The following is an 11,510-nucleotide window of genomic DNA, read 5'->3' as shown; positions in this document are numbered from 1 at the left end:
GCCCCAGGCGGAAGTGGGCAGCGCGCCTGCGCATGGCAGCGGAGCGGTGGGGGCGCCGTGGCTGGAGGCTTGTCACTCAGCGGGTAGGGGTCCCAGGCTGGTCGAGAAATGGCGCGCCTCAGCGGGTTAGTTTTGTGTGGATTACGAGAATGCTGTGTTTCCTCTGCTGCCCTGTCACTGAAAAATGGGAGGGAATTTCATGATTCTTATGCTAGCTGGGGGTCCTTGTAGGTGTTGGCCAGCTCTGGCTTGAAGAGTCAAGATTCCGGTCCTTAGTTCACTGTGACAGAATAAGTTAAGTTGGATCACCAAGCTTTGGTGTGCTTGTTTGAAAAACAAGGGGAAATAATGTAGGCCGGTACCTAGAGTTGTGAAAATCCTGCGTATGATTATTGAGCACTTTCTCTGGTGCTCTGCAGTGGGAACAAGACAGCCATGGACTCTGCCAGTCTCATGGAGTAATAATAATCACATAATAAACAAAATGAAAAATTTTAAAAAAATGTAGATATACAATAAATAGAAATAAAAACCAAGGACATTGTAACAAATGATATAAGGCACGGTCTTGATGTGGGGGCTAATGAAGTAGGTAGGGAGTGAACTGCTTGAGAAAGGCAGTTTGGAGGAGGGCACTGAAACTGAGTTGCAAAGAGAGATTTATGATCGAAATTTTCTGAAGAAACTGAGAGGTCAGAGAGGTAGGCAAGGTCAAAGATCACTGAGGACCTAAATGTCATGTCAGAGTGATAGGAAATGGACAGTGAGTGGTGGGAACATGAGGTTAAGGGAGTAATTCCGTAAACTGGGCCCATTGTGCTAACCTTCTCTTTCCTTTTTAAGAAGCAATTTACCTGCATCCCTGCGTGGCTTAGGTTGATGGGATTTGTTACATTCCTCATCAAACTACCAGTCATCTGCAGGAGAAATGCAGGCCCCAAATGCTGATATTAAGAGCACAGATTATACTGAATTGGGAGATTTTGTGACTGTTCTGTATACTAGAATTTGGAAGTCAGGATGATAAGGATAATTCCTCTTAAGCACAAAATCTGTAAGAACAGGTTTCAATTAGAACAAGTCAACACGGACCAAAGTGATCTAGAGGTACCATGTGCAACTAGCTTGGAAGGTTGATATCATCCTACCGCCAGTCAAAAGTCAAGATGTGATCCTCAGCAGGACTGTCTGGAAACTTCCCTGGGACCCCTCTCCACCCACCCATTAAAGGAGGGCAAGAGAGACATACTTCCTCTCCTTCTGAAAGAATCCACTCTCTCCCTTGAGACTGTCCCCTTTTCCCTTTTCCTATTCCCTCTAATAAACATATACTTATTACTCTGAGTGACATGTGGGAAATCTTTCTGGCATGATGGCAACAATCAGGGATTGAAGAAGGGGTCTCCTCAGTTACATAGCAGGCCCCAGCCCTATAACTAGAGCCTTGGAGTTTCTGAGTACAATGTAAAAAAATTAAATGGATGCATGATACCATATAGTGTGTATAAACCCCTAAGGGCAGTGCCTGACACATGTTAAGTACCTCATAAATATTAACTATGGTTAGGAGCCCCTCTTTTATTCAGCAACTCATTTTATTCCTTATTTCTCTCATTCTGATATCAAGAAGAGTCTTGAGATTTTACCAAAATTTTCTCAAAATCCCATTTTAATTGGGTCTATGGCTGAATTCTGAGATCTGATAAATTCAATCTTGCAGTGTTTCTCAGGGAAAAGTAAGGGATCTGTTTAGGGAAGGACGTGATACCAAAAGTTAGAATGAAGACATCTGACTGGATCCAAATGAAACTGTTGGTCTTTAACTCCTCAATCCCCTGAATCTCATTTGTCAGTAGCTATAGTTCACTTTCCTGAATCTGAGGAAACTAGTCTTTTTTTTTTTTTTTTTTGCTTAGAATTTTGTTATTGAACCATCTGAGATAGATGTGTTGAAGGTGAAGTTCATATTTTTCATGATTATTAATTACCCACCATGGCCACTAGACACATAGCTAAATTGAAATCTATATGCTCCAGAAGATAGGTACACACCATGACCTGGGGGATAATTGTTTACACATGAGAAAAATGGAAAGATTCTGCTAATATATAGTCAGCAGAAACCTTGGAACTATACTGGGGAGAGGTTTTTGCAGATATTAGATTAAGAGAGCAGGGAATTTTAAATTAGGTAAAATTCATTAATGGGTACATTCACTAGAGATTCCAGATGTGATATGTTAGCTTGTGCAGCTGGAGGTGGCTATAATAGCTTACTTGCTTGGTTGGCTGAATCTTGTACTTAAAGTGGCCTGCATTTAATGAAGTTTAGATGCCAGAGTTTTTCTGGCATAATATGAAGAAAAGAACCCAAAAGCTTGGGAAGATATGCATGTTATAATGCATTTATCATGTATGAACTGCAGTCTAATCTCCCAAAATATTTCACAAGAAGGCCCCCAAAGCCCTCCCTTCACTAAGGCATTGAGAAATATGTTGTGGGAGACTTGCTTGCATTCCTGTAAAGGTTTGTGATTTTGCCCTCTTTCATTGGCCAGGACTAGCCATGCATGATACCACTAGTGAGATGAGTTCCTGACTGACAAGAATGAGATTCTAAGATTATCAGAGACTTGGTGGTAGCATTTAAATTCCAAAGATAATATGGGCACATTTCTCATAAAGAGCAGCTTGGATAGCCCAGTAATCAGAATGCCTTGACCTACAGGTATTTTTGACATATTGAGTAGTAACCCTAAGAAGGAATAGGTAGGAGGCTTAAGCTTTATAATAGAAGAAATTCTAGAACTAACACTTCAAACTCTGACTTGATTTGCCACAAAATGAAGAGAATGAAAGTGTTTCCAGTTACCAGCCAAGGGTTAGTATTTCAAGCAGAAGTTTCAAAAGATAATTGTCAGGCCTGCTATAGTAAATCTTTTTTTTTTTTTTTTGGTCAGGTGATAAATGGAATCTTAATTTAAGCCAATTCACAGTGGGCCCAATTGCTCAATGGATGTCCTCAGTTCCTGAATGTATAATTGGAATTGTATACTTGACAACTGGCAGTGTTCATACCTTAGCTCTCTGACCCATAGGAAATCTCTATTATAATAGAAAAGCATAAGTAGAACTCTCTAACATGTCCTTGTAAAGATAGTAAACCAGAAGCAATACTTTATTCCTGGGGAGCTAGAGATGAATGTCATCATCAAAGCCTAAAAGAAGCAAAGGTAGCCAGACGAATTCCATCCCGTTTAATTCATCTACATGTCCTATGAAGAAGTGAAGTACATCCTAGAGAATGGGTGTCATTTGTCATGAACATAGTCAGTGGAGACTTCAACTGTTAACAACTGGCCTGGCTGATGCTCTTTTTCTTTTTCTTTCTTTCTTTTTTTTTTTTTTTGTCCATACCAATTGGTAAGGGCAAATTGAAAACGAAATTTGCATTTACTTCACACTATCAACAGCACATATTCAGTTTTGCCTCAGGCCAAGTAAGTTCTTCTGTCTCTTGCTGTAAGAAAGTTGTTCACAGACATCTTGATCATCCTGACAATCCCCAAAACATCCCACAATACATGTCTACCACATTTACAACTTTATACTGGTTGGATCTGATTTGCAAGATATAGTAAGAATTTCAAGTAACTTATTAAGATAAATGCAAACTAGCAGGTGGGAGATGAATCCCACCAAAAATCAGGGCTGTTCACTTTGAAGTTTCTGAAGGATTAAAGATGTGAAGCATGTACATGGATCCCTTTCAAGGGAAAGGCAAGCTCCTGCATCATTGTCATTTACCATGAAATAATAGGCATGATGCTTGTTAGGGCTGTTTGAGTGTTGAAGACAACATATTTCCATTTGAGTATGCTACTTCAAACCAACTAGAATGTTACCAGTAAAGCTGACAGTTTTGCGTGGGAAATTCAGTAAGAGAAGATTCTGCAGCAAGTTCAGGGAACAGTACAAGGTGCTCTCATAATCAGGACTCACAATTCAGTATATCCACTGATCTTAAGAATATCTGTGGCAGAACTGGGAGTGTAACTTAGTGGTAGAGTGCTTTCCTAGCATGCATAAGGACCCAGGTTCAATTCCTAGTACTGCAAAAAACAAAACCAACCACCCAAACAAACAAACAAAAGTCTATGGCAAATAGGAAAACTGCCTGGTTCCTTTGTCAACGCCACTGTGAGAATCACAGCACAGATTGCTAAGATATTATAGCAAATATATGTTCTCTTCAGCACATACCTATTATTCTTTTGAATCTTCTAGATTGCTCCCAGGCCTTGGTGGGACTACACAACTAACAATGGAATATATGGCCTATGAACTGCATGTTCTCTGAATCTCCTTATTAGTTTCCTATAGCTGCTGTAACAGATTATCACAAACTTGGCAGTTAAAAATAACAAATTTATTTTTTTACAGTATGACAGAAATCTAAAATCAGTATCACTGAGTTGTAATCAAGGAGTTAGAAGGGCTGTGCTCCTTCTGAAAACTCTGGAGCAGAATGCTTTTCTTGTTTGGTTTAGTTTTGTTGTTTCAGCTTCGGGTAGCTGACAGCCCCCCTTGGATTGAAGCTTTTTCACTCCAGTCTCTGAGTGAGATCTTCAAAGCTCTCTCTACTCTGTCTGTACTCACAGTACCTTCTCTTTTGTGTCTTAAGGATTCATGTTTGCATTTAAGGACTATCTGAATAATTTGGGATAATCTCCCATACCTTGAACTTTAATCACATCTGAAAATAACTTTAATTTTTCCATGTAAGATAACACTCATAGGCTTCAAGGATTAGAACATGAATATCTTTCGAGGAGCCATTTTTTTGTCTCACCATACCCACATAGACATGAGATGGTATGTGTGCATTATTAAATGGAAGATCAATTTTGGGCTATTCTAGAAAGGGAAAATAAATTACTTGTACTTATGGACTAAAGTTTGTAGCTTGATTCAAAATCCTTTAACACTGCCAAGTGCAGTGATGCATGCCTACAATCCCAGTGGATCGGAAGGAAGAAGCAGGAGGATTGCAAATTCAAAGGCAGCTTCAGCAACTTGAGAAGGTTCTGAGCAACTTAGTGAGACCCTGTGTAAGAGTCTGTAAACAAGTCAAAATAACACCTGGCATTTTGCCAGGGGAATGTTAGAGTTCCTAAACAAGTCTGGATGGTGCCTGGCAAAATGCCAGAGGGAGTGGTTTGAGAAGTAACAAAAGCGAGCCATTAAGTGTGGAGATTCCTTATTGGTTGACTGCTGTATCTAGTTTATGCTAATTGGATAAGCTGTGTGGAATGTATAAATACTGCTCCTGTCCTGCAATAAACGGCTCCCACTCATGCTGTATCAACATACACAAGTTGTTCGTCAACCCCCGGTTATTTTGCTGCAGCCAGACTGTGGCAACCCTGTCTTAAAATTTTAAAAAATGGGCCGGTAAAGAACAAGGTGGAAGAATTTCCAGTGTTGCTGAAAAACGGACGAGACTTCAGAGCTGTTGCTGTTTCTGCTGCTACAGCTTAGGCAAGCTGCCTGCAGCACTTACCTGGACTGTGATTTACCTGGACTGTGAGTTAATCTATTTGAGACACTGCTTTACCTGGACTGTGATTTAAGATAGCTGCCTTCAGAACTTACCTGGATTGTGATTTACCTGGACTGTGAGTTAATCTATTGAGAGACTGCTTTACCTGGACTGAGACAACAAACTGTAATCTATAACAAATTGTAACTCGGTATCTTTGCTAACGGTGTCATTGCTGGTATAATTTTTCCAAGGGCTTCTTGCATGGAGCCATCAATTGGCTTGGTATTGTGGCATTTTGTATCCTCCCCTTCTGCTTGTAGCAGATTATTTATGGTGTTTGTGTAAAAACCACTATGGTCGTTATTTAAATTAAACAAAAAGGGGAAATGTAAGAGTCTGTAAACAAGTCAAAATAACACCTGGCATTTTGCCAGGGGAATGTTAGAGTTCGTAAACAAGTCTAGATGGTGCCTGGCAAAATGCCAGAGGGAGTGGTTTGAGAAGTAACAAAAGCGAGCCATTAAGTGTGGAGATTCCTTATTGGTTGACTGATGTATCTAGTTTATGCTAATTAGATAAGCTGTGTGGAATGTATAAATACTGCTCCTGTCCTGCAATAAACGGCTCCCACTCATGCTGTATCAACATACACAAGTTGTTCGTCAACCCCCGGTTATTTTGCTGCAGCCAGACTGTGGCAACCCTGTCTTAAAATTTTAAAAAATGGGCCGGTAAAGTGCTTCAGTGGTTAAGTCCCACTGGGTTCAATCCCTTTCAATCCCTGGTACAAAAAAAAAAAAAATCCTTCATCACTGAAACCCATTGGGATATCTTCCACATTCTGTCCTTGCCCATAGCCTCCTTGAGGAGTTCATTATAACCAGCTGACCAAGGAAGAAGCAAAGTTGAGCCTGGTTTATAAATAGCTATGCAAGGTATTCTTCACCACTTAAAAGTGGGCAGCTGGATTACTACATACTATCCAGAGGCAACTCTGAAAGATAATGGTGAGTAAAAGTATTCCCAGTGGTTGGAACTTCAAATGGTGCTTTTTCTTGTCTATTTTATCTATAGTGAGAGATGGACAAAAATAAATTATACTATTTGTGGACAGTTTCTAACAGGCTGGATGCAACAGATTAGTGATAAGGAAGTCTGCAGAAGTATGTTAATGGATGTTTCAAGGGAGAACAGGAAGTGGAAGATGTTTTTGTCCTATGTGAATGCCCATGAATGAGTTTCCACTGCAGAGGCAGTTCTTAGTGATCAGACAGACATGATGATGCCCTCTTTGGTGTCACCACTCACACAATGCTTCTTCAACAAGCAGAGGCTATCTATGAGCTTAACAGTATGGTCTTCTCCTTACTAATGCTATTTCTTTACACCTAATCTGCCAACAAAACAGACCAAAACTGAGATCCTTCTATACCACCATTTCCTGGAGAAGACTAGTTAGCAACCTGGTAGATACATTAGACTGAGTCCATTATGGAAGGTGCAGTCATTCTCAGTGGAATAAACACATATTCTTGATGTGATTTGTCTCCTCTATTCAGAATGCTTGTGACACTGCTACCATTTCTGAATCACAGAGTACCTTATTCACTATGGCACTTCACAAAACATTGCTCCTGATCAGTGTTCTCATTTAACAGCAAAAGGAGTGAAACAGTGAAATAATGGGCCCATCTATGTTGAATTAACTGATCTTATTCATCATCACCTAGGAGAAACTGACCTAACTGAATGGAAGATTGGCTCACTGAAGGTGCAGTTATAGTGCCAGATTGTGATAACACCCTGAAAAGACAGATATGTCTGAAGGTATATAGAATTTGCTTTGAATCAGAAATAATTTATGGTGCTGTCTGTTCAATGGACAGAATACATGAGTTTGAAATCAAGGGGTGAAAGCAAGAGTGCTTCCTTTTAATATTCAGCTAATAATTCACTGACAGAACAATTACTTCATAACCTGAGAATTTTGAGCTCTGCTGGCTTAGAGAGCTAGATCCCAGGGTGGAAATGCTTCCACTAGGAGGTGTAACAAAAGTTCTGTTGAATTAGAAGATGAGGCCACCACTTGGGCATTTTGGAAGAAAGAGAGATGACTCTTCTGATTGGAGTATTTGATTCTGATTACCAAGGAGAAGTTGAGTTCATCTTATACAACAGTTGATACATATTGCAACAGTTGATATTATACAAGAGGACTATATCTGGAAAACTATGAAAACAAAATGGCGGAACTATTGAAGACTCACACCCTTCATGAATGAAGGATGCATGTCACTCCATGAACTACAGAAGATCAACAAGTTGATATTTCTGCTGAGTGAAGTATGAAATCAGTGGCAAAAGAAAAAATAGATGTCAACTATAACTTCATGATATTACAGAATGAGGACTGTAGAAGCTTTGCATATTTTCCTCTTTGTTTATTATGCCTATGTATTAACTATTTTCTCCTTCTGAACCTTCATCCAATATAATTTTATATACAGGTAGTTGGAGCTTAACTTTACAATTTAGTATTTAGATAACAATATTCAGTATTCAGAGATTGACTAAATTTAAAGAATAATTAATGTAGCCCACAATGAGTACAACTATTGAGACTGTTTCTTTTTGTAAGGTAGAAACAGTTATTTTTATTTCATAGAATTGAAAGATGAATATAGAAGGATGCATTTGGAATCTGAGTAACCAAAGGGCGGAATGTGCCAGTTATCACTTTATATGAGAGACTTTGTTTCTCTCGGTTTCAAATATGCCCTTTATTGCCCTGCTTTGCACTACTGAAACTGGACCCCGTAAATGCTTCTTATTGAATGGCATGCCAAGTTTTGTCAATAGATGGTGCTAAGGGACACTGCATGAAGAAGGGGCTTCTCTTCTAGCTTCATCTGCTTTTCTCTCTCCTTACTTCTGTGGAGAGTGGTAGCCAGAAGAGTGCAAGACATCTAGTGGTCCTTAATCCCCTGGAGTTTCAGTAGCACCCATGTAGTCAGAAATTTACCTGGCATCCCAGTCGGTTTCCAAGTCAGCCTCCCAAGTGCCCCAGCAAGTAGTTCCAAGTTATTTCCACAGGCAACCCTGATGATGTCTTCTCAGTGAGTTTTGTCAAGAGAAAGAAAAGATTGTGTACAATAGGCATGATGAAGAAATAAATTTATATTTGAAAAGAAGTAAAACCATCTTTAATCACAGATCACATAGTCTATATAGAAAATTCTAAGAAATCTACAAAAAATTTACTAAAATTAATAAAGTGATTTGAGTGAGGTTGCAGAATACAAAGTTAGTATAGAATTTTATTCATATGTATTATTAGAAATCAGAGTTTGAGTACAAAACCATCTTTGAAATATTAAATATGGAAAAATAGGACCAAAATGTGCAGAGAGACAATCCTCCTTTGGTCTACTGTCCTACACTTCATGATGGGTATACCAGGATAGCACTGATCTGGCCAATCTTTTATTTTCACCAGGTGAATATACACCTTGTGACCCTGAAACAAGGGATAATATCTCCCAACTGGTCAAAAAAGAAAGCTTACTGTTTTAAAAAGCAATGGATAAGCCAAGATCTGTCTTCTTCAATCGTAATGCAAAACACTGTGTGTGAGGCATCCATAGGGGTCTACCTCATTGTGCTTATGGGATACGGAGGCGAGGGAAAGCAATACAGATATGCTTTGTGTTTGTGCCGATTGCTGTTTCATGAGTGATGAAGTTTTTTTCCTCTGGTCCTATAATCTCATGTCTTCTTCTGACATCCATGAAATTATAACAGGCTTAGTTTCTAAATGGGTTAAGGTCAAACCAAAGACCCAACAACAGTGTTCGGCATACTGAAAACTATGAAACATTGCTGACAGATATGAAATAAGACTAAAATAAATAAATGTAACACCAACATGAACTGGAAGATTGCATATGATTAAGATAACCATTCTTATTTATAGCATACCATATTGACAACTTGTTGTTTTATTGGTTAAATATTAAAAGATTTTGCCAAGAGTTTGTAGGACATGAAACAATAATGCACAATTGCATAAGCACTTGGGAAAAGAGTTTAGGATTTCTTAGCAAGTGAAACAAACATCCACCTACCATATGACCCAGTTTTCATACTCTGATACATTATATCTCTCTGATACAAAGAGATATAAGAGGAGATATGAAACGAGATTTTTATACATACATATATTTACTACCCCCAAGCTGGAGACAACCTAAATATTGATCAATAAGTGAATGGAGAAACAAATGTGGCATATCCACACAACTGAGTAAAACTGTAAACAGTTCCTATAACAAGATGAAGACAGGGAGTCCCTAGAGAAAATCCAAAGACAAAGAAAGAGAGAAATAAAACAAAAGTTCTCAAAGACACTAATGTCTCGGACACCTCTACCTGTGAAACTATTCAACACAGTTAAGCTGCTGGTCAGACTAATGTTCAAGCTGTCACTAAAAGCCTCGCTACCTGAGATTCTATTACTCGCTACATCATGTCTTCACCAAAAAATTACAACACATGCTAAGAGACAAGAGAAACAGTCTGAAGACACAAATCAAGCATTAGAGCCAGACTCAAAGATGACACAGGTCTTGAAATAATCAGACAGGGAATTGAAAATAACTACTTACTGTATTAAGGATGCTAATAGAAAAAAATAGACAATATGAAAGAACAAAGAGATAAAATAATCAGATACAAACTAAGAAAGGAAATGATAAAAACCAAGAACACTGTTACAGAAATACAGATTGCTTTTGATGGACTCATCAATAGGTTAGACTCACTCATGGAAAGAATCACAGAATTTTAAGGTAGGTCAATAGAAGATTCCCAAACTGAAAAGCAAAGAGAAGAATATGATTTTTTTTTAAAAGAATGGAACATTCATATGTGGTGGGACAATTTTGAGAATTGTAAGATAAGCATATTGGATTACTAGATAGAGAAAAAGAGAGAACAACATTTGAAGTAGTAATGGCTCAGGGTTTTCTAAATTTAATGACAGATGCCAAATCACAAGCTTAGATAGTTCAGAGAACACCAAGCAGGACCAATACCAGAAAATTAACAATGCAGAAAACCAAAGATAAAGAAAATGCTGAAATAAACCAGAGGACAAAACTACCTATATAGAACTTTACCATTAGATGTACAAGGTTTGAAAAGTGAAACATACCACCTCATATGGATCTCCTGTGGTTGTAAATAGGACAGTTATGCTTGTTTAATTTTTCCCTGATGATGTTGTTTCTATCGCAAGGAAATTCTTCCATTTGAGTTTTCCTTGAAGAAAGACTTCTTTTTTCTGGAATCTGGGATATTTTCCCTCTTCTTTTGTCCATCTGTCCGATTTATCACAATAGAACATTTTTCCAAATGTTAGAGTCAAACCCTATGGAAATGATTATTGGTGATTCTTCAAGGTCTTTGCAGGTATTCATGGGTGAATAAAAATTTATTGAATTGGTTTGAACTTAGGTATTGGAATGGGTATCACTGAAACCCAATCTCTCTCAGACTGCAGAAGTGTTGTAATGAATTCTTTCAAGAGTTAAACTACTTAAACCCATTAATTAATTGCATCAAACCCTTTTACAAAATGAAAGAAATGTTTTGGGGGTTGGTGGTACTGGGGACTGAACTCAGGGGCACTTGGCCACTGAGCCACATCCCCAGCCCTATCTTGTATATTTTTAAATTTAGAGACAGGGTCTCACTGAGTTTCTTAGTGCCTCACTATTGCTGAGGGTGGCTTTTAACTCGGGATTCTCCTGTCTCAGCCTCCCAAGCTGCTGAGGTTACAGGCATGTGCCACCGCACCCAGCATGAAAGATATATATTTTTTAACATTTATTTTTTTAGTTAAAGGTGGACACAATATCTTTATTTTATTTTTATGTGGTGCTGAGGATCAAACCCAGTGTCTCAC

At 38.5% G+C, this 11,510-nt stretch overlaps 1 long non-coding RNA gene across 1 annotated transcript; it reads left to right on the top strand.

The window, feature by feature from the left end:
- The first annotated feature begins 27 nt into the window (after window positions 1-27).
- Window positions 28-1,338, top strand: LOC125618912. The gene is made up of 2 exons (XR_007350291.1): window positions 28-125; window positions 844-1,338. It is a non-coding gene; the product is annotated as an uncharacterized LOC125618912 (long non-coding RNA).
- Window positions 1,339-11,510: the final 10,172 nt, after the last annotated feature.

This window comes from Marmota marmota, unplaced genomic scaffold (genome assembly GCF_001458135.2).
Source record: "Marmota marmota marmota unplaced genomic scaffold, marMar, whole genome shotgun sequence".
NCBI classification, from domain to species: domain Eukaryota; kingdom Metazoa; phylum Chordata; class Mammalia; order Rodentia; family Sciuridae; genus Marmota; species Marmota marmota.
Note: the sequence above shows the minus strand (reverse complement) of the source record. Positions and strands in the feature narration are given on the sequence as shown.